The sequence below is a fragment of the Ambystoma mexicanum genome, chromosome 12 (assembly GCF_040938575.1).
Source record: "Ambystoma mexicanum isolate Mex_15411 chromosome 12, UKY_AmexF1_1, whole genome shotgun sequence".
In the NCBI taxonomy this organism is placed as follows: Eukaryota; Metazoa; Chordata; class Amphibia; order Caudata; family Ambystomatidae; genus Ambystoma; species Ambystoma mexicanum.
The window spans coordinates 191,734,150-191,759,407 of record NC_090936.1 but is presented as its reverse complement, the minus strand read 5'-3'; positions in this window follow the sequence as shown (position 1 = coordinate 191,759,407).

Genomic DNA, 25,258 nt, shown 5'->3' with positions numbered 1-25,258 from the left:
GCAGAAGAGGCTATGGCTTGTTGTCATTCAAATGGTTTTCAGCCTTCAGTTAAAATCAAGGTGCTGAAACCTAAGATTGACATATTTAAAGCTATTTCATTAAAAGAACATGTCTTTTTGATTCCTGAGCTTAAATGCCCCCGTCAATATCAAGCGTACACTACAAGGAATTGCGATACGGTTGCTTTCTCTGCATCTTCTTTCTCTAATAAGACTAAAACTCACAATCCATCTTCTAAAAATATTAAAGGAATTACAACTACCTTTAGCAATATAAAATAAGTGGAAAAATTGAATGTTCTCATCCCTCAAGGAATATGATGAAGAGGAGGGCTGAGAAGGCATGCAGAAGTAAATGACATGTAATAAGGCCTAACAGCCTTTGCCAGGGTCAGGCAATTAACATTAAGGGCCTGCACCTGAAGTCAATTGCCCCATTTAAGGGGCATAAAAGGCTGCAGCAGGAAGGAGCAGTAGGAAGGAGGTGGAACAGGAGTTGGAATGTTGGCACTACTACCGGAAGGAAAAGGGCACAAGGCTGGCAGTCCACGAGGAAGTGTGACCACTTAAGGGACGCCGGGATGAGAGAAGAGCACATTTCACCTGCAGGTTCCGAGTTGGTCCTGTGTTCACAAACCCTGTCTGGCTGTGGCAGCACTGAAAGAGACTGGAAGAAGGTAATGGTTCCCCAGGTGTGCCTAATAGCTGTGACTGTATATGTGATGTTCTGCAGCTACCTGAGGCCCGTATGCAGAAGCAAACCGAGGGAAGGAGGAGAGAAGGAGACTCTCTGTGGTCGAGGCTGGATCAAGGACACCCATGCTGCTGAGGGGTGTGGGTCTAAAGAGTACCTGAAGTAGTATTAGCAGGTCAAAAAGTCAGGAAGCCACCCGCAACCACAATGTTTTGGAGCCGGTGAGTGAAGCTCCGTACTTCAATTCACTGAAAATTCCTTGCTGGTAACTGCAACCAGCTCTATTTAACTTGCCTAGAAATAAGAGCGAGTACAAGTTGTTTGTTGCTGTGGAAGTCTAGACAACAAAAAAAATGTATCGCAAACATGTTTAAAATAAGTTTAACTGCTCACGTACAAGAAAAACCTTTCATTTTCCATTGTTGTAGAGAATCGCTTTGCACGCGTGGTTGCATGTCTCCATTTAAGAGGGAGAACGCTGCTTGTAATCACTCAAAAGGTAGCAGCTGACTTTCCTGAATTGTTACAAGAATATAAACATCAAAGAAAGGTCACGTATGAATGATCATATTTCCCGATTGATGTTAAAGCAGCATTCTGAATGAATGAAAGGAAACGCAAGACTTTACAGTTGAAATGCTCCATCAAAGAGTGGTCGCCTGTACCTAATTCTGTTTCTAAAGTGAAACCTGAATATTGTAACATCCAGAACACAGTAATTTTTAATTGTACAAGTTGCTGAAGTAACAAGAAGAACACGCATTATCCAAGCCAGTAGGGAACCCCTTTCTAATGTGAAACCAGCTTTTATAAGAACTAATCACCTATATTGTGAAGTTGTCAAAGTTGTTACCAATCCAGTGTTCTCTGATACAAGGGTGAAAAGGTTATCCAAGGCTAGAAGAGTGGCATTACAGCTTTAGGGTAACTGTTGGAATCAAGAAGGTGTGCATGAAGCAGGAGAAGGGAGCTGGGTGCTTGTTAAAATAATAAATGATAAACAATCTGTGAAGCTGAGACTGTTGACGCTGAGAGAAAAGAGCAGTCTAGGAGCCAATGCAGATTCCAATGGTAGCTGTAAAACAGACAGAAGACGCAAATAGGCTGCCCCTTTTTTGTGGTGAAGGAAGAGTTCCTTGCCTACCTGTGGAGGTCGAAGAGTCTTGTCTTTATGTTGCCTAATAAATCCTCAAAATACCAAACGGCAGTAGAACTAACAGAACTGTGCTTGTCTGTAATATTGTCAGAAAACATTATATTGAAGGTGGTTGAAGTAGTAGTACACTATGAAGCGGAGGAGCCTCCTTTCATAGTACCATTAGCAGAATGGAGTTGCCAAGAGGAAAGCTACCCCCTTAGAAGAAGCATCCTGACATGTTACACCAAAGATGCTGCAGAAATCACAAAAAGATGGACAGTTGTTGAAGCAGAAGTGGTACTATTGTTTTGAACTTTATGAAGTCTATCTTAAAAGGAGGTAATCCGGGATTACCATTGGTGCTGCTTTCTTTGTGGAAATCGAAAAAAATTAACTTTTCAACATACTGAGAAGGAACTATTACCAGTGGAATTCTATTTGGATGAATTTGTGTTTCTTTTGGAAAATTCCAAGAGCTGGTTCACCACTTTACTTTTCTTTGTGAACAATTGACTTTTGACATTCCTGGGAAAGGGGTACACCCAGGACAAGTTGAAGTTATCCAAGTCACTGGTTATTTGGTAATCATGTATTTTTGTTGTTTAGGATTTACTTTGACTGCTTTGTTGTTTATTGTCAGGGCCAGTTTTGTCTATGCTAGGAGATTTTCCCTTAGACCCTAGAATAGGTAGGGCACTCCCTAGTAGAGTAGATATTACCCAAATTGTTCGTTTACAATTGTTCGAATGAACAATTGACCGAATTTAAAGGGTCACAATTGACCTTTTCACAATTGACCATATATATATATATATATATATATATATATATATATATATATATATATATATATATATATATATATACATGGGGTTTTGGCGGGTTTGGGTTGGTTGGGGGGTTGCGGGGGGTTTCCCCCCGCATATATGTTACAATTGACCTTCACAATTCAGTCAATTGTGAAAAGGTCAATTGTCATTCGAACAGTTGTAATACGAACAATTCGTATACAACCATATAGTAGCTAGGTTTTCTTTGCATTTTCTTTTATTAATAAAATGTTAAATACTGAGAAAACTACAAGCAGTTGTCAGCCTCACATTACTGACCCCTCACATTAGTGACAACCTCGCCTCACCACTGGACACTGGAAGGGGGGCCAGAGGAGGAGCAGCTGACTCCCTTTGAAGAGGTTGCAAGTCAACCCATTAGCAGTGAGCGAGTGCAAGGCATGGAAGGCATGGAGACATATCTGGACACATCTGGTGAGTGGCATGTGTGTGTTTTGAATGTGTGGACAATAATGGTTTACCCACGCACATACAGTTGGATGCAGTTGTCAGCCATCCATGGGAAATGCATGTTTGCTACCATGTACACATGGCATGCGTTCTGGGAGGTGGATGTGTGGTTTACATGCATGGCACATGTTTGTGTCCCAGTACAATCACTGTCTGCTGGCCTTCACATCTGTACCAGTACTTGTATGCAGGGCTGTTTCAATCCAAATTTGTGCTCAGTGCAAGACCCTACTATTGCCCCCCTAATAGACACACATCACCCTCAAGCCTCACCTCTGTGTCACACAAAAAAATATCCTCCACATCAATGATTCATTGCTAAACTAATGGAGCCACTCTCTTAGCATTGCACATCAAGTACATACAATATATGATGCTGAAACACAGCAGTTGCTGCTGAAGTGCATGTTTGTTCTTTCAGCTGCTCTTATGGAACAACTTGTCAGAATGCATTTCCAAGCTGCCTGTACTGACACACTGTGGTGTGACCAGCCTTCCAGGGTCTGAGTGCCCACAGACCACTGCCCTGTGTTGCAGGCGTTATGTTGAAACAGCATCACTTGTATATTGCAAGGGGCAACACTAGTCCAAACATAGTTTAAATTAGCTGATAAGGGTTCATCATTCCAAGGTGGACAGTACGATACTCTCCAATTGCAATGTCTGAAGATAACCCATGAGAAAAGGTAATGGGATGAATAACACCAATGAGTGTACCTGTCTGCTATACATACAATGAATGTGCATATTGTAATTGAAACTATGATCATCGCACTCTACATTCAAATGACCAGTCTGTGTTGAAAAGGATGTATGTGGGATCAGTGAATACATGACAAATACTTGGCTTGATGATTTCATCACTGTTTACAACACTCACCCTAACATTGCAATGTCTGTAACTTTGAGACATACATACTTGTCCAGACATGTTCATTAATTGGTAAATGGTATGACATGGCAGCAACATCTCCCACTCAGATGGGGCATGAGGGCTCTGTTGCTCCTTGTCTCGAGAGAATTGCTGATGAGCATGTGCTGGCTCTCAGTCTGAGCATGCCAGATCACCAATACAGACACATCTTTAGTGGATAATGTTCATAGACAGGAAAAGATACCCTACAAGAATCACCCAGACAGGATGTATGGATGTAGGGAACGAGTGTTCCCCTTACGTACATTACCTTGACCATTAATGAGCTGAAGAAGTATTAAGAACAAAACCGGCTCCTGAAATGTCATGTGGGGTCCACATTTCCCCAACTACTGCCTCCTCACCATTAAGCATGCCTCAGGGGTAATTTCCGGCACAAAAGAGCAGGGTCATGCTTTGACTGGCAGTGCTGGCATTAGCATCTCTTCTTAGTGCTGGCCTGCAGCCAGTGAATATCATGTTTTGGTGGTGTGATAAGGGGGCTTAGCCCAGTCGAGGATCAAATTTGAGGGTACTGCTGTGATTGATTCATGTGATTAAGTGTGGGGACCGTATGGCACACTCGTAACTGCATACGTCACTGTTACCAGTGCTCTATTGTATGGACAAGTGACACCGAGCTGGCTCAAGGGACTATCAATTTGTGACTCAATTATTGACAGTCATTGCCTGACACTTTACAGGACACTGGGCCTCATTATGACCCCGGCGGTAGCCATGCTGGTAAAAACAGCACGGCTGCTGCCGGAGTCATTTTTTTCCAGTGCCCGGCAATGGGAACTTACCGATGCATTACAGCCCTGGCGGTCCCAGAAATTCCCTGTTGACAGGCACCGGGAAAAATTACTCCCCATTCCCATTCGAGTCTTCGAGTCCCATTGGACTCAATGTGAATGGGGAGGACGGATGCACTGGCACTTTGGGCAACAGTGCCGGTGCATCCGTCAAGGTCTGCGAGTGGGTGCCGTTCTGCCCACCAGGTCAGATCTAGTGGACGGAAAGGCACCTGCTCGCAGTACTCAGAGTTTGCTGGTCCGGTAACAACAGTGCCAGTAGCTTACCGGCACCATAGCTACCAGACCGGAATACTCAGAATGAGGCCCACTGTCATTTAAAGGACGCTGTCATCTCGTGCAATGTGAAGTGACACCGCCTATTCATGAATTGTGCCAGGCAAACAGAAGGGGGATCATGTGCTGGTAGACCTTGAGTTGGCACTGATGTGAAACATCAGACAGTAACAGTCATATGTATCGTTCATTTTGGGGCACCACATGTAGGCTTTGACTGACAAGGTGGGGATTTGGCTAGTACACTTATCGTCGCTGCACACATGTCACGTCATTGATTTCACATATGCTATCATCTGCACAGTGACACAATGAACCCTGTTGTTCTAATCAAGGTGCAAAGTCACATTGAGAAGACAACTGTGAGTGGTTAGCATGGAGAGAATATTGATGGCAAGGGGATGCATGTACACCATGTCCCAATGCATCCACTAGAGAGCTTTGGCAAGGGTAGCACAGTGAACTTCCTCAGGCATGTGCCATATGTAGCAATGAAATGATATTGATGAATAGTCTCCATGCGTGAATTGGCAATACATGGAAAAGAAGTACATTGTTTGTATCTTTTTATGTGTGTCATGTTTTTTGACTTGAAAGAATGTGTACATTTGGTCACCTGACTTATGCTTCAGGATTACAATGCCCCATTTGCAGAATGTATCCCTGGGTTTATAAAGCAAATGCTTGTTACATGCACCATAAGTCATGAGTATGTCACAATTGTGCAGCTCTGTCTGCACTAAGGGCATGGCCTTGACATGGGGGGCAGGCCAGAGGGTGTTTATTAAGAGCATCTCAATGGCTGGGTTCTCAAAGTGCACTCCATTTTTGAATGCATGAATATGCATGTTTTCTTACCAGCGGGCTACGCAGAGTCAGATGTCTGGTTCTGTGCCTTCTTGGGTGCATGCCTGTGTATCTTGAGGTCTGCTCACCAGGAAGTTGCAATCTCTGCATGGACCATGAAATGGTGCAGCTTGTAAGTGTGGCAAAGGCTTGCAAAACACAAGTGACTGTATACATTCACAGTGGCTGGCATGTGTATTTTCCAGTGGGTGAAACAATCATGACTCACGCAGTGTCACATAATTATGTGCATGTTTACACACTGTCTTCCACTGCCTTGCCCCGGCGGCCGGCGAACATGAATTAGCAACAATGTCTGTGCATAGATGCGTGAGGGCTCTTCTTGATGGGACAACATATGGATGGCCAATATTTGTCTCTGTGTAGTTCGATACACATGTTCAGGGGGTTGCCTCGGAACGCACCAGTAAAAATCACAAAAGTAGTTCAAAATAAGTGTATGCCAGGCAAGAAGCAACACAGTTTTATTCAGGGCCCCAGACGCTGTTGGGACAGCAATACTCAAACAGAACGCGGAACAGAACTGCATGAAAAGACGCTGCCAAAGAAAATCCCCTAAATCAAAAGCGTTTATTATCATCTAAACTAATTAACATCAGTCACTTTGTAACATTAGAATGTCTCCCCACCAGAAGCTGATTGTTGAAATCATATCATAACCCTATAGAAGGGCATGCATTATCTTCTATGACTGAGTCCCGCAAACCGTACGACATCATCCCTAATTTCTCGTTGTGACATCAAAATCCAACACCAATTCCCACATCATAGTGCCAATTCATTAAAACATTTGAGATGACCAGCAGATCTTTATTCAACTTCCCCGCTCATCTCACCTACTTTCTCATGAGAAAGTCTTCTACCATGACACTGTCAGAGCCTTGAACCAAGAACAAGTTACCGTGTTAATATTGCACATTAGTAACTCTTCGACCATCTTCCCAGGTAGAGGTGCACTGAGGGGTTTCCTGAAATCATCAGTAAATCAGGCTTTGTAAATTAATATGCAGAATTATAAAATGATTGTACATTCATTGCCTTCCCGCTGCACCCCTGAGCTTTTTTTATGACCTCGAAAGTAAGAAAGATTCTTTGCTTCGGAAGCATAGCTCAGGGGCAACGCACTCAACTTGGAAGCAAGACAACGCGGAGCAACACAGGTTTGATCCCCGGTCTGCGCTTAGAAACCTCTGGGTATTAAGGACATTATAAATAACCAATTACAATTAATGTCTGATCCTGGGATTGTGGGATTTGTAATGTGCTACCACCTGCTGCGGCTTCCAAGCAAGTTAATGAAACAAGCACTTGTTTCTTAAAAGCATGCTTTGAGGCCTATTTGCCACGCCTCAACCGAATGCTAAAACTTGTATACTTACCTGTGACCCATCTTTTTTTTCTAAGTTTCTTTAACATGAAATACTGTTATTTATGGTATTCCCCAGCCTAGTTCAAATTAATGTGTGGCTATCAAGGAAGCCCTCTCCCCGTTCAGAGTGCTACTCCCACAACTGATAGGTCTGTGCCTTTTTACCATGCTGAACTTGTGTTTTTACCACATTATTCCCCCTTTTATTGATCTATAAATAACTAACTCTTTTTCCCTCTGCAGTCCCTCTTCTGTTACTCTATTCTTATGAATCCATATCTTTTTTAAACTCGTCATGTCACCCACATCTTCTTCCCAACCCTCCAATGAGTCCCCCACCTATATACAACCCTGTCCATCCTTAAGACATGAGATCCAATATACCTCATCGTTTTCTAAATCCCCAAGCTCTGTCGTGACCCAACAATCAATATCATTCTCTGCATTTTCCCCAGTTAGTTCATTAGTGCCCATCTCTTTTTTATTAACCCTATCAACACTCAGGGGCAGCATACATCTTCCTCTTCTTTTGTTAGTATAAAGTCTCAAAATATGTTTGCCAATGCAGAAGGAGACGTACACGAAAATCAACACGAGGACAGTCACTTTAAACATTCATGACAGCCAAGTAGGCACCCAGGGAAAAAGGGTTTCCAGCCAAGTGTTTGTTTGCACTCCATTCGCTTCATTTGACATCTTCTCATGGAGTGTCTCTATTTCATTAATAGCAGCTTGCAAAGTTCCATTTGGTGCGTCTCCATCGGGACCTACTGTACTGCAACTGCTGCCAATTTTTGAACACACCCCTCCCTCCCCGGCGAGTAAATCCAAAACATAATGATTTTGAAGTGCCAGCAGACGCAGTGTCCTTAGTTCTTCCTTTACTGCATTCATGCCTTTCAGTGTTCAGTTTGTCAATCGCAGTAACTCATACTACGTCACCTGCATCCATTTAGCATTGGCTGCTGTCTGCACTCGTGGTAACAATAGGGAAAGGAAGAAAGTTGTTGCTTTTGAGAATAGCCGATACTCTGCTGGAATTGCCACCAGGCTTTCTGCACACTTTTCAGACCAGTAGTTGTTGCTACTTTTCCTCCAGCTACGTATTGCTTGTTCCTTTTCATGCTGTAACACTTTTTCCTTTAACTCAATTGATTTTTTTCTCAATAAAGGCCCCATATTGTTTTTGCTGCCTCGGGGCACTCCCAGGGCAGGACTGTGCAGTGTGATAAGTGCACATAGACCTCCCCAATCAGGAGGGAGCTGGGCGTAGGGCTTTGATCCACAGGCCCGCCATACGTCCCTTATCGCGGATGTACACTGCACCAGTGCCACACTCCTCATCACCTTCGCACAGCCATTGTTAGTGTCCACATGGATGGATCCACTGGACCTGAAACACAAAGGGAACTGTGTAAAGCTCCTTATGTATACTGGTTGATGCACTTCATTTAACCAAGTTAATGCATGTGCAGGTTTTCCCCAAACTGCCTTGCACTGTCATTCCCCTTAGAGAGCACATTTTGTTCGAACCCAACCAAACCTTCAGCACAACATTGCATTATTCCCCCCTTCCATTGGCCACCTTAACACACTGCTCCCTTAATTCTCATCAATGGTCTTGTGTGGCAGAAGGGAATGATATGTCCTCCCCTACCCCCACACTGCAATCATCTGTGCTCTTTAACCAGGTGTTCCCCCCTTTTAGGACCTTCAGCTATATATTATTGTTAAGATGGATTTCTGAACTCTGACCAGGTGGGCAGAGGTTCAGAAGGCCAGCCTAGTTTCTTGAAACAGGGTAACCTTCTGGACAAGCCGGACCAATCACAGTAGCATTGGCGGCAGTCACTGGTAAGGGTTGCAAGTACTCACTGACCCTGTGCGCACTCCAGACCAAACTTCGGCAGTCGAGTCCACTTCAGTCACAGGTTCAAATCCTGCAGTTGCCTGGCTCTGCGACTTTCAGGGGCTGCGTTCCAAGAATTATTCTGTGGCGGGAAAGTGGCAATTTCTCAGCTCCTGGTGAAGGGATCAGGCTAGTTCCACTGCAGCAAGTGTGAGGGTACTTGGGGGCACAGCAGCAAGGCACCCACAAAGTTCGTCACCACAGCTGGGTGATTCTTGGGTTCAGGCATACTCTCCTAATCCCAGACCTCGGAATGCTAGGTGTACAAAACTCTGCGGAAGAGTACCTTATACTCAGAGGTTACATTCTCCAAAGGCTCAAGTAAAAACTCGACACAGTGTCAGTTCCAGGACAAAGTGTCATACAAGCTGGTCAGTTCACTGGGTGGTCCAGGAACACTTCTGAAGAGGCTCGTTTGTGGTTAAGTTGGAGGTGTCTAGAATAGTTATTCCCACTGTTCCAATTGTTCGAAGCGCCCTTGAAGGCCTTCTAGGTTCGATCATAAACGGAGGGTCCGATGGGACAACAGCAGGCTCAGGGTGCCAAACCTTCCAGCCGATAACCAGCAGTTCCACGGATCTGCTTTGTTGATTCAGGATACTTGGCTCCTTTACTAAATTCGGTAAGAACTCAGAAGATCGACCTGGAATGGGTGTAAAATGCCCTCTCTTATCCAAAATCTCCTTCATGGCAAAAGGAAGAGAAACCAATGAGAAATCTGCTCACATACAGCCATTCCAGACGTGGACCAATCACAGACCATGGTGGTCCCAGTCAACCCAGCACACCAGACATCCTGGAACTAGACAGCTCCAGCCCACATCCTGGAGGGGCACGCACAAGGCATGCTGAAGGGTTTGGGGTGTTTCATCATATGAAAAGTGATTGCAGCAAGCTGATCGAAAAAAACAGCCCACATGAAATCACTTTTCATATGATCAAACGTGATTAAACCAACCCACCCCGCACCCCCCACCCACCATTGCCCTTCCATACTTACATATTACCAGCCTGCCTGGTGCACTTCAGCCCTGCGGCGTCAGATCCATCCCTCTAACACAGTCGGATCCGATGCCGCAGAGTCCCTTTTTCTTTTTTCAGTACCTGCCTCCAATATTAAGGAAGCAGGGGACACCCCTGCAAACGCCCAAGACGAATACATACTGAACATATGGAGCGGGGGACACCCCCTGCAACTCCCGCTCCACATGCTTGTAAGTATTAGCCTAATTGTTCGGTTTAATTCAATCGAATGTTACTGACCAAATTCGGTCAAATGTAACATCCGGTCAAATACAACCAAACTATTCTACTAATACCTGTAGAAGCCCAGGAAAGCTTCAGTTTGTGCGGGAGTCTGCATGACCAAATAAGGAATTTCCCAGGTCTGCTTGACCTGGGGAAGGCAAAGGGACAAGATGGCCAGAGGACAGAACAAAGGACCTCGTGACATGGCCATTTTAGGCACTGGCCCCTGACCTTGGTCATCTGCGGTAAACATGGTATGGACCCTTAAAAATAGTTGAAAACATATGAAAAGTAACAGCTGCCACAAGCTCTGTTCCAAGGCACACTTGTACATTCCTTTGAGGGTGCCTAGGGCCATAAAAATGAAAAGGGGACCCCAGCACACTGTACTGCAAGGTATTTTGTGCACTGATAAAATGTTACTAAGAAATAGCAACAAAGTGAAAGACTAAGGGAAACAAAGTCTCTCAGTACTGACTGTCTTAAGGGCATGTCAGTTTCCCCAGAACAAAATGAGCAAAAGCCCAGCGGAGCACAGCAGAAGGATGGGCTCCACTGGCAAAAGTCAGGCTAGGATGGTCAGACAACAGGAAAAAGTTGGGGGGTTTACAACTGGAGGGAAAATTACACATAAATGGAAATTGTGACTAACAATTATATTATCAGTTTCTTTGTTTCACTCTTTTGGGCCATGCAATTGATTTGCCCATAGTTATCTTCATAAACGTCCTCTCTTCATCCCCCCACTGGACAGCGACACTTGTTCCCTGGAAAAGACCCCTAGTTTTGCAGAGGGATAGGTGCATTAAGCATCCTGCTTCCTCATATGATACAGCGTGGGACAGAAAATGCTTGGGGGCTCCTATTACGTGTGGGATTATTGAGCAAACGTAACATGTGCTGTTTGCTCTTCCTCTTCCCAACCGTAACATTTCCTCACTTAAAGCACTTCTTTTTTTTCTCTTCACACTATTATTTAAAATGAAAATATTTTTTCTTTAAACAAAATACATAATAACCATATTAGTCCAACACTAATGCATATGATCAAAAAGTAATCCAAAATATAGAAATCTTTCACCATTTGTTTATAAAAACACTGTCCTGAAAACCTCCACCTCCTTCTCCACTTGTTGGTCTTCTATAAAGTCTTATAACTGAAAATAAAGTTAATGAATGTTCACAAATACTTCCCATTATGCTGTGCTCTGCTCCTCGTCTCAATGAGAAGCAGTGCTCTTGACTTTGCACACGTCAGTGATCTGAACCCATCCTCGGCGACCCTCAATCTTCACAGCTGTCGGTGTTGCATAGGTCACTGTGGTAGGACCGGTGAAGCGCTCCTCTTTCCACTTCCTGATGTGTTTTTTTACGTGCACACTGTCCCCTGGACAGAGAAGGCCTGTTTGCGGAAACCGTCCTCCTTGATCACTTGTTTGCTCTGCCTGAGTTCTCGGCCTGGTCTGCAGGGATATATATTGAAGCGATTTTTGTAAGTTCTGTGAGATCCGTATGAAACTCTCCCCCAGAATGTTAGAAGATGAATTGGCATCAGAGATTGTATGTGACAGAGGTATAGGCACATGCATTCTCTGACCTGTAACAATCTCATGTAGAGTGAGATGATGAGCTCCTCTGCACTAATTGTGCAATGCAAAAAGTTCAAGAGGTAAGCAGTGCAACTAAGCGTATCCAAGCATTTGCGTTAGCTTTGCTAGGTGCTTTTTATTAAGCCGTTCCTCTTCTCAACCAAACGATTGGCTTGAGGGTGATAAAGCTTGCACAATTCATGCCGTATCCCCAAGAGGCCCACTATTTCTTTAATCAAATCATTTGGAAAATGCAGACCATTGTCAGAGCACATTTCATCTGGGATCCCCCACCTTGGGAATACCTCCATCACCAAGAATTTTGCAGTTGAACAGGCGTCATTATGGGCACATGGACCAGCCTCAAGCCAACATGAAAATGGGCACACCACATCAAGCATGTATCTGGAAGCAGTACATCTATCTTGCATAGCAACATAGTCGATATGCAAGTGACAGGAGGGACCCTCTGTTCGTAGCAATGTTCCCCGTACTACTCTTAAAGTGTGATCTGGTAGGAATTTTTGGAAAGTCATACAGTTGTTCACAAATTCATAAACATTCTTGTATAAGTTTGGCACGGACCAGTCTTTGCTTATCCCTGCACCCACATGCTCTTTCAATGCATGGACAGGGTAGTGGAGCTGGTCTAGTGCTACTTCCACAACTTATTTGGCATTACCACCTTTCCTGTGCTATCATGCCTCCAAATTAAATCTGTTGGGGACAAAGAACATCCTCTTTTCTTCTATAATTCTTTTTCATCATCTGGTGCTTCTCCCTGCAATTCTATTATTTGTACTATTGGGATTGTATTAACATTTTCAGGCAATGCATATTTTTCCTTGCTGGTTTTTATCAATGCCATAAGAGGTATGTTTTCACCTTCACCAGCATGTGTCCCTTCTGGCAGATATGCTGCTTTGTCTGCTTTTATATTACATAATGAAATAACATCTTGCCCTCCTGTGTGGGCCTTGCACTTTATTAAACCCAATTCTACTGGGAGTGGTAACACTTCTAATAATTTACTCAACAGTGCTACATGCTGTACTGGTGTGCCATCCTGAATGCACAGTGGATGTTACATATGCAGGGTCAGAAAAGATGTTAAGCGCTTGACCCTCTGACATATTTAGTGCCTCAATTAATGCCACTAATTCTGCTACTCATGCAGAGTAATGTGTTGGCAATCGTGTTTGTGATTGCACTATGAATTCCTCTTCCTAGTGTATTCTGTGTTTGTGTCCCACTACTTCTGGACCAGAATGTCTTTGTCCAGTACTTTGGTCGATAAGTGAGCTTCCATCAATACAAATCATGCCCCCCCCTTCAATCACTTTCTCTTTTACAAGGGGGTCACCTTCACTCCTGTCTATGCATGCCACACAATCATGTATGTAATCTCGGTCCTCAATTTGTCTGCACCTTACCACCTCTATTGCAGGGTTTGTCAGTATTACTTCATACCCTGAAGATCTCTGAGTTGTCAATATAGATTTGGTCCTTTCTAGTATTGCGAACAGTTCATGTTCCATGTACAAAATTACAGGGCACCCCATTGTAATTGTGGAAGCTTTCTCAATTGCAAATGCAGCAGCAGCAAGTGCTTGATGACATGGGAAATGCCCCAACATTACTGGATCTAGTGATCCACTATAATAAGCCAGTGGTTTGTGTCCCTGTCCCTTCTTTTGTGTTAGTACACCTCTCATTACCTTAGCATCTGAATGCAAAAACAAATGAAACTTCTCTTTGTAATTGGGTGTAGCCAGTACTGGTGCATGGGCTAACTCGTGTTTGAGTTCGTCAACATTTTTACCCATTTCAACTGCACAATTTATGTTGCTTTTGTTTTTCTTAGCTTCTTTTAGTGCTTGCAGTAATGGCCTGGTATTATTGAAAACCCATGCCCTGCAATAGTTGTACAGCCCTAGAAACTGTTGCATTTCTTTCAATGTCTTTGGCCTGGGTGTTTTATGTATTGCATCAACTCTCTCAGGTGTGATTTTTCTCCCACAGGCTGACAAAATCTGGCCCAAGTAAAGTACTTCTTTTTGACAATACAGCAGCAACACTTATCCTTGGCCTTAAGCCCAGGGACTATATCTCTCCTGCACTAAAAAGTCTTCACTGGCTCCCGGTTGCTGCACAGATTACAGTCAAATCCCTCTGCATCATTCACAAGGGTGTCTGGGCCAGGGGACCACACTATCTTCAACTTTATCTAACTAAATACACTCCCTCTAGACCAGCTCTTTGCATGTAAAGCATTTTGCTAAACAGAGGGCGCTGGTTGCTCACATTCCTCAGTGGGCTCACTCCTATGGAATAGCCTCCGACTCCCCCTGTGTCTTGAACAGGATCTTCGGAAATTACAGAAGCTCCTTAAGACTTTCCTCTTTTTTCTCCTCCTTCCTTTCTTCTCTCCTCTGCTAAGCCCACAGTTGCTGAATCGGTTTCCAGGGCCCTCATGAATCCTCGGGCCCTGACCTCCTTCACCAATTCTCCCCAGCTCCTGTCTATCCACAGTACTTGCATCTGCACACCCTCCGCCCTGGAGATTCGCACTTACACCTTCCGCGGCCCCAGTCCGTGTAGCACTCAACATTCTTAGCACTTCATCTGTGCACACCCATGAGCTCGGACTCCCCAGCACTTACCCCATCTTCCCTGCTCTACTTGCATGTTCTGAATACACACAAGGCATAGTAGGTTTGTCTCTCCATCTTTTTTCTCCCACTGCTCTTACATTTTGTGTTTTTTAAATGTACCTCCCACCTTTGCTGCCTCCCTGCCCTGTGGGCGCTTTGAAACAGTATTTTCTTACTGTATGAGCGCCTAACAAGCAAACAATAAATAAACAATAAATAAATGTGTCTTTGTCCACTTTGTACTCTTTGTCAGCTAGCAATATCAGTAGTGTCACTGAGTCCCTTCTGCCTTCCTCTTCTGTTGTGCTACAAACTAAAATGTCATCCACATATTGTATCACTGTATTTGCAACCTGTAAATTGCCAAATCCATTTGTACTACGCTGTTGAATATGCTGGGTCCCTCACAGTACCCTTGGGGCATTCTCGTGTGTTCAATTCACGTTCCACGATAGGTAAAGCCGATGAGATACCTGGAGTCTGGATGGAAGGCAATGGAGAAAAAAGCATGTTTCAAATCTACAACTGTGAAGTAGTGCGCCTCTGCTGGAACGCTGCAAAAAATTATTGTGGGTTTTGGAAATAAACCCACAATAACCCACAACTCTATGATGTTGTTAAGGGGGTGTAAATCCTGTATGAAATACTACGCCCCTTCTTTTAATTTGTTGATCGGATAGATAGCCGTTTTGCAAGGTGATGTGGATTCCTGTATTATACCTTGCGGCCATAGGGCATGAAATGTCTCATGTATGCCCTTGTCTGCTACTCAGCAGAGGGGTTATTTCGTTACTGTGGTACCAGAGCTCCTTCTTTTATTTTGATGTGTACTGTCCCGCCCCTTTTAATATGCCCACATCATGTGGTCCTTTTGTCTATACAAACTTTTGGAACCTTCTCCAGATCCTCATGCAAGTATTTTATTTATGTACTCATCAATTGTGTCATCTGAGACACTGCTCTTTTTTTTTATGTGCATTAGACATGGTATGCTCAGTACAAACACTACATCTCCCATCTCATCTTATTTTGTAGTAAACAACTCTGTGTCTGTTACTCCTGTCAGTGTCAGGGTGGGATCAATGCATTAAAGTGATCGCCACTCCATGTTGTCGTCATCAGTAGCAACTAATATAATCATGTCTTTTCTCACCACTGCTTCCTCTAGGTATAGCAGTGTGTGTGTGTGCCTAAAGCAATGGTGGAGGGTCACCGTGGTCTGAACAAAAATTCATTGGATAATCGAAAAACCTTTCCTTCAATTCCTGGGAACCATCCCAGCAGCACATCCACCCATACAAAAATACCTGTGTGTGTGTGTAGGTATCCCTCTCATTATAATGTGTGCATAGTATACCTGTATCAACACTGCTACCCTGCCTGGGTACATCCCAGGTGCGGTGCACACCATCCCCTTCTCTGAAAATGAAATTGTGGTGTTCAGTTTGCTTAGCAAGTGTCTTCCTAGAATGTTGATAGGTGTGTCTATCGAATACAATAACAACGCTACAATATGCTGCGTCCCTATTGTTAATGGTAAATCTTTAGTCAGAGGAACCTTCAAAATTGTCCCTGAAAAGCCGTGTGTGTCCAAATGTTTGTTGGATAATGGGAATCCCTCTTCTTTTATACATGATCTGGTCGCCCCAGTATCTATGACAAAGGAAAATGCCCTCTGTCAAATTTGAACTGCTACCTCAGGCTCTTCTTCGGGGTCTTTAGTTACTGCTAGGACAGGATACACTTGCACTGCCCATGGGCGGCACCCCTATTGGGAAAATATGTTCACAGAAGACGTGAATCGATTGCCGTCCACCACTATCACTGCCGTGTATTGGGGCACTGCAGTCTGGTTCAGTATCGTAACTTTTTCTTGTACATGTGTCTTTACTGGTGCTTGAAGTATGCTCACTGTACCTTGAGTTCCTGCCATCTCCCCACCTTGCACTTGTGCTTGTCGCAGGGATGGTATAACCGGTGCCTGTGCCGACAGCAATTGCAGTTGCTGCTGTAGTATAATTTGCATGTGTTGTGGTGTCTGCATCTGCATATATGCCTGCTGTTGCTGCACTCCTTGCTGCCCTGTTTATGCAATTAGTGGATATGTTCGGGCAAAATGACCAAAGTTTCTGCATGCAAAACATTACCCTCCAAACCGTGGCCCCATACCCCTGTGCCCAAGTCCCCTACCCCATGGATAATATCCTCTTCTTGTCTTGTACTGTCCCGTGTATTTGTTTACTCCTCCTGCATATGAAAATCCAGCCTGTGTTTGTAAATGCAGATTGTTGTTGCATCTGCGGCGTCATCCACTGCTGATTATATGGTACTTGCGTATAGCCTCCTTGCTGTGTTACCACTGCAACTGGGAGCCCCCCTTGTTGGGAAGGTGGGACAACTACTGGTCCCGTGAGCACTGCTTCTTCCATGCTTATTTTAGCCAGTTTTTTCTGCACTCATTTTTCCCCCGCTTTTACCGCATTGTCTGCTATCTCTTTATCTTTCTCCTGCTTTCTTTTACAATAGTGCACAATAGTTGCCTGTATCTCATGCCATCCTTTTACTTCTATCCCATGTTTTTTATTCTAGGGAAACCTGCACATGCGCAGGAGTCCCCTCACTAAAATGTGATAAAACAAAGGTATTTTGTTGTCCCAGGTCTGTTTATTTTCCTGTATCCTCATCTCTTGTATGGACTGTATATACTCTGCAGGGTCGTCGTCTATCTTCATTTTTTGTGCTAATATTGACCCCATATCTGACATATCTGGATACAGCTCTCTCAAACTTTCCACACGTGTGGTCGATTATTGTTAAAGGGTACTGCGTCATGTATGTTAGAATTTTATTTTACCCCTGCATATCCGGCTTGTTGCCAAATTTCGTCACTTCGTTCCCCCACCTATACCGCCAGTAAACTCTTAATGTCTCCTACGGCCAGCAGAATCCCTGCTGTCTCCTTCTCAAAAACATAAATCCACTTACTCGCTCCCGCCATTAGTGCAATTACACTGTAGACCAAAGTATCCCTGTCCATTGTCTGTCAAGATACGTAATGCACTTCTCCTTTTGCTTTCTGCAAAAGAGGCATCTCTGTTCGTGCTCTGGGTTTATTCCCTCCCTGTGGTCTTTTCGCTGCTACCATTCTAGTCTTCCTACTTCCAAGCCTATCTCCCCCGTCCCCCGATTAATCCTCTCTTTCCTTTTCTTCCCTTTCGTTTCTTCTCCCTGCTCACATTTGTTAGATCGCATGTGTCGAATTCGTTATCCCTATCGTCATTATCGCTGCTGTCCTCCCAATCTGATATACTGCGATCACCCTCTCTCATATCTAGTTCGCCATCGTCCAAGTCCTGTCCCCATTTTTAAATTGTATACATCCTGCTGTCCACCCCTGCCCATCTGCTGTCTTTCCTTTTTCCTTCACCTTTTTCTCTATCTCTTTTTCCATTGCTTTTTCTGACCTGAACACTGAGTCAAGTTGCTGTTGTGTGCTCTTCTTAATATTCATTAAATATGTAGTTTCCCCTTCTCATCCTTATCCCCATAGTTAGTTTCTCACTCATCTTTCTTTTTGTCTATTCTCTCCTTATCTTGAGATGCTCACCTAGGATGTATATATCCTGCTGCTGGTTTCAACAGTGGGTACATTGTATAGGGAGGGGGTGGTGCACTCCACTTCTCCTCCTCCCCTTCTCCCTTCTCTGTCTCTTTTTTAGTTTCTTTCAGACAGCTTCCAGAAACCCTAAAATGACCTGCCTCTTTTTGAGCTTGTCACCTTTCTAAGTACCCGACAAGTATGAGTACACACTTTCAATAATACTCTTATTGAATGTTCCCTGCCTGGGCCATTCCTGATAACACATCCCCACTGTATTGTGTACCCACTCGAAATGGTACTTCATAATTTTATGACAACACTGGGGCAACTTTTTACACATATGATTAAGAGGTGCAGCCATGTAATCAAACAACATAATTATTTTTGAAAACACTTTCCCCTCCCGCTTTTACTTTTTTTACCCCTCCTTATTATTCTTCCTGTTACACTTACCCTTGCTCCTGCTAATACAAAGCCACTCACTCTCATACGTACCCTTTTAATTCATTCAATCTAACTCATTTGCAATATACTTCTCCACAGGCCCCTCCCTTTCACACTACTCACACCCAATAGCCTTCTCCACAGGCCTGTCTTGTTCGTTTTGATTAGTACACAAATAACCCTCTCCACAGGCCCACCACTTTAACAACAATGCCCTATGTTAGTATACCGAGAGTGCCGTTGCTCCTCCCTTTGTTCATTAGTTCCGCTCTGGCTGTTCTGTAATTTCCACAGCCACAATAAACAGAAAACGTCCACCTTATCACGGTGAACTGCTACTACTCACAAAAATGCTAGTGCATATGCTTCTTCCCCTTTTTTCTTCTCTCGTTCAAACTCTTTAACCCAAAAGAATATAAAAAATGGCATGACTATACCAATTGCTTGCACTACGTGCAACTCTTGTCCAACAAGGTTGCCGCTTACTTCGCAACCCTCTGCTCAAACTCAGATGTGCCACCACCCACTCACTCCCTCTCAGTTGAGTAAACCTTAAATCTAAACTGACTATGGCCAATCACCCTCCACCTCTTGAGGGCGCATCCTATACACCATAAAAATGATCCCTCCCGCTACCTGCACGTTCATGCATGGGTACACTCCTGTATCCTTTTAGGAGATTCTCCACTCATCTCAACCTCAGAGCCCCCCTTTAAAGGCCAGTACCCCTTCATAGCAAAGGTATCGCTCAGACCAGTCAGACCTTTATGGACTCGGCGTCTGCAGGCCTCCTCAATATTTGAGCTCTTAGGACTGATCAGCAAATGCTATCCCGGCCTCCTGTGGGAGTACGGCTGGAATCCACGTGCCTGTTCAGGAAAGATGAAGGATCGTGTTGGCGCCTCCAAAAATGTTCAGGGGGTTGCTTCGGAACTCACCACTAAAAATTACAAAAGTAGTCAAAAATAAGTGTATGCCATGCAAGAAGTAACGCAGTTTTATTCAGGGCCCGAGACGCAGCTGGGACAGCAATATTCAAACAGAACGTGGAACAGAGCTGCATGGAAAGGCACTGCCAAAGAAACACCCCAAAATCAAAAGCGTTTATAATCATCTAAACTAATTAACATCAATCATTTTGCAACATTAAAATGTCTCCCCACCAGAAGCTGATTGGTGAAATCATATTATACCCCTATAGAAGGGCATACATTATCTTCTATGATTGAGTCCCGCAAACCTTACCACACCACCCCTAGCTTCCCATTGTGATGTCACAATCCAACCCCCTATTCCCACATCATAGTGCCAATTCATTGAAACATTTAAGATGACTAGCGGATCTTTATTCAACTGCCCCGGTCATCTCATCTGTGTTCTTATGAGAAAGTCTTCTACCATGACACTATCACTGCCTTGAACCAAGAACAAGCTACTGTGTTAATGCTGCACATTAGGGACTCTTCAACCTTCTTCCCAGGCAGAGATGTACTGTGGGGCAATTAGAAAACGCCATGGTTTTTCTGAATAATTAGACATCCATTGCCTTTCTGCTGCACCCATGAACTCTGTTTTATGACCTTGAAAGTAACAAAGATTGTTCGCTTCCTACTGTACGATCCCAGGATCGTGGGATTAGCAATGTGCTAGCAGCCGCTGCGGCTTCCAAGCAAGTTAATGAAACAAGCATGTGTTTCTTAAAAGCATGCTTTGAGGCCTATTTGCCGTGCCTCGGCCTAATGCTAAACTTTGTATACTTACCTGTGACCCATCTTTATTATATTGTTTATTTAACATGAAATACTGTTATTTAGGGCATTCTCCAGCCTGGTTCAAATGACTGTGTGGCTATCAAGGATGCCCCCTACCCGTTCAGAGTGCTACTCCTGCAGATGATAAGTTTGTGCCTTTTTACCACTGTGAACTTGCATTTTTACCACACACATATGGGATGTCAATGGTGCAGTGGCCATGCGAGCGTGCCTTTGTCATTTCCATGTCACAGTCTCATCACACATGTATGCAAGGCATGTGGCTGTGACCAGCCATGTAGCTTGCAGGGGGTCAATGTTGCAATTGTGTTTGGGGATATCATGGCAACACATATGACTGCATGAATATAGTGGCTTCAGATGTCCAGGTCACACTTCCACATGTTGACACATGAAAATGTCTGGGTTGTGCATGAGATCATTGATGATGCACAGACAGCCATCCTTCCACAGATGTGTTTCTCTGCCACTCATGTCCGGGTGTAGGTATGTCCACACACAGGCCATGCCATATTGCATTTCCTGATCTACCCGTCCATGACTGTGCATGTCAGTGAATGCCATTCATCTGTGACGTACAGCTAACAGTATGCAAAGTCACGATGTGTGATGTATGTGTGTCCAGCCATTTTTTGTCTGTATGCATTGAAATGCCCAAATGCATGTTTGTCAATGTACTCATGACTCAAAAAATTATGTTGTCTGTCCATGTGCAGGTGATGATGCAGCGGATGCACGGGAGGAGGAGGAAGAGGAGGTGGTAGTATGTCAGTCCACCAGTGGAGGCCGTGGTGTCATATGCCATGAACATCCACAGGTACTACAGATGATCCTCAGTCGTGTTTCTGATTCTTCTGACTCTTCTGACTCTGCAAGTTTGGATGCAGAAGCAGCTGTGGATGACACATTGATGGTCATGTAGGGTACCCCAATGGCAGGCCGGATGGGATATTGAGTCTGCAGATTTGAGACAGGTTTAATGGGTCCGGTCAGTGGTAAGCCCCACGTCTGCAGTGGTTATGGCTGCAAGATTGCCCTCGCCAAAATTGGGATCAGATTCTGGAACGATGTCCAATGGAGGGTTGCAGACCTGCAGCCAAGGGCAGGGGTCCCACTGCGTTGGGCTTGGACCTAGGCATCGCATTGCCATCAGCCCTGCACACGCGGTGGACATGTGTATGCCAGAGAGACAGTGTGAGAGCAGCAGATGTTGCGTGCAGCCATCTGGCATAGTGACATGTTGCATTTGATTTCCTGGGGCATGCAACACCTGGCCGAGAACATGTCCACACCAGCTGCCTGTGATGCATAACATCTGGACTCTGAAGGACATCAGCAACTATTGTGCAGCCTGGAGAAGAAACACATGCTGAGATGCGGTCCTCCAGGCTCTCCCACAAACTGGACGTAGAAGCCAACATGAAGGGCCAACGGGCTGATCTGAAGTGTCTGCAGGACTCCCTGCATACAGATGCAGTGGCAAATAGTGAAACCCTGAATCAGGAGATGTTGCCATCTAGGAACCCCAATCGCAGTGAGATGGAGAGCTTGAGGGCTTCACTGCATGACAAACTTTCAGCCACAAGGACCCAGCTCCACAAAGAGAGAGACACTGTGCCAGCAAATTGATGCTTCATGAGTGAGGGCACATACAGACTCTGTGGCCACTCAGGAAGAAGTTAATTGTGATCTCTCAGCAATTGGGATGCTGGTGCATGCGTCTGTATCACAGGTGGCCATAGCCAATGAAGATCAGGCTTTGGCACTGCGTGCACAGGATGCACCGCCACTCCCACCACCACCTGATAATCTACTGCAGGATGGCAGTCCCAGTACACCCACGTCATCTCAATCACCTGTGCCCTGATGTCCATTAGTCCATGGAGGGAATTTATTTTTTATTTTTTGGGGTGTAGGCTTTTTCTGTCCACTCATGTGGACATGGGCACACACCTCCAGTGTGGACATTTATTTTCCCATGGTCCAAGATGGTCTGATTTTTATTTTACAACCCTGTTCGGGTTGGACACATCAAACTCGTTTTTTTGTACCCCTGTCCAGGATGGATGCATATTTGTTTTATAATCCCTGTCCAGGATGGATTTTATTTTTCTTTTCAAACTTGAGAGATGCGTTGTTGCCCTCTCAAGGGATTTATGAGTGAAGGACTGGACGTGCAGCCATGTGCAGTAGTGTCAACTGCCATGGTTCACTTGACTGTAACAGGATCCCACATACAAGTGACGATCATTCAAAAGCATTGTGCTACATATATGCAGTCTTAGTGATTTACTCATATAGCTTGTTGCAGAGATCCTGACTCATCCAGTGACAGCACTCCATGATAGGTCCACCCGGCACCCTTTCACCTCCCTAGTCCCTTTGCCCTCTGCTGAGCAATGGCCCTCCATTCACAAATGCGGAGGAACAGTGTTCGGTGGAGGTGATGGGAGAATCACATCAGGGCAGCTCTGCCGGTAGTTAAGGTTGTGCACTATCAATCATGTCAATGGCTCTCATTACGAGGTTGGCTGTAACCCGCCGACTCGACGTGCAGGTTGCCGCCAACCCCATAACACCATTACCACTGTCTGACATCCCGGTGCTACTAGAATATCAGAAGCGGCAACAGTATGGTAAATCTCCATTCCCATGGAGTCCCACTGGACTCCATGAGAATGGGGACACTGAAGGACCAGCACCGTTGTTAACGGTGCTGGTGCTTCAGTGAAAAACATGCCGTTAGGGGCCTGCCGGTATTCCACTGCCCCTACCAGCAGGCTTGTAGTATGGCGGTCTGGAAAGGGTGCCGGTATGTTGTTACAGCGCCTTTATTTCCTGACCATCAAACTTGTAATGAGGCCCGATGTCTGTTTAAGTGTGCATACAATATTGGCATGCAGTAGCACACGTAGGCTTTTCACAGGTCATATGATTTTGTGATGGTGACTGTCAGTGCAGATGTGTGTTTGTCCACATGTTTGTTTGTGTATGTCCCCTAGAACATCCATGCATGTGCATTGCCTTTCTAGTTGCACTTCCACAAAGGACAGCAGACTCAGGAGACTGTACGGCACTAATCCCACTTGAGCCATTGGCAGTCTTTGACACATTCTGCAACAACATCCTCATCCTCAGACTCTAATCTCTGGACATTCGGACTATGCATTATGATTGTTCACCTCTTGCCTCACTGACCGTTTTGAGTCTTCTTCCTACCACCCTTCTTCTCCAACCCCCCATGTATTTCCCAGTGCACCCTACTCCCTACCTTGTGCCAGAGCCCACTCTTACATCCGTATCCGCTCACATGACCTGCCTTGCTACAACTTGCACACATCCATTCACAGATCACCAAGACCTCAGCTGATCTCATTCGTGACCTTGCCTCTGGAAACACAGATCTGACTGTATGTCTCCATTCACTCCACAGGACTGGTTTGGCACTCTTGGAGCATCTAGATGTGTACGAGTTTGCACATGTGGACACCTGACAGCCTTTATCTGTTTTCTCCATGCAAGTCACTTGTTGTTTATTGTTGATTTTCTGTATGTTCTCTCCCCCTGAACGCATTGCATGACATATTGTTCTAATCCAGCAGTGTGAGTGACTGCACTGTATGTGTATGTGATACAGATTGTGGGCACATGAATGTACAACATATCCCCCCCACGGCTTCTGTTCATCTGTCATCCTTGAAATTGTTTGTAGTACACCCTATGATCCCCTCCCCCTTCATAGTAATGGCTCATCCAGGGTGTGTATACTGTTTGAGGGGGAAGCACCATCTTGGGAGTGATGAGCTGTCTGTGAAATGTGGTGTCCAACGGGGGGTTGATGGGTGGTGCAGAGTCTGAGTGGGGGTGGCACAGCCTTATTTGCGTGGATAGTGCAAGCATGAGTCTCTTTCTGGTTTACAAGCTTTGGTATGTTGTTTTTGTGATAAGAAGCTGAGGATTCCCCTTTCACAGGTGGCCTTTGTTTCCCAGTCTGCCCTTCGCCCTCACCCCCATTGTCCTTCCTCACGCACAACCTGTGTTATTTTTCAATCCATGTGCCTTCAAGGCTCTCTGTCCCTGTTGCCTTCTTTTCTGGTCCTTCTGTCCCTGTCTTCCACTCTTCACCCCCTTCTCTCTGCCCTCACTCGCTGTTATTGCCCCCACTTCTCTCCTCATCTCTCCACCAGCCTGACTCACCCTTGCTACCCAATTCCCCCATCTCTCTCTCTCTCCCTCTCTCCCACTCTCTCCCTGCTCCTTGGCTGCCCATTCATCACTCTGTCTCCTCTCTCCCTCTTGCTCTCTTTCATCCTTCACATCAGCTCCGACACTTGTACTTCCACTCCCCAGACCTTCATCTCCTCACTTGGTTTCCCTTTCCTTCCCCTGCATCCGAGGGTGACCCAAAGGCACACGTGACACCTGACGGTGAGTGTGCACAACTTGTATGCCTGCAATCAATGGACCAGCTTGTTCCTGCATCCCAGGGCAGACTAACCCGTGACTAACCCGTGTCCGGAGTGCATGATGTGCTGTGGTTGAAATTTGTTTGGTTCACTGCCAGTGATTACTCTGTCAATGAGTTTGGACCATTCTACCTTGGTCCATATGGGACAAATGAAGGCTGTCCTGCTTGTTTACTTTCATGCAATGTATGTCTTTGCAAGT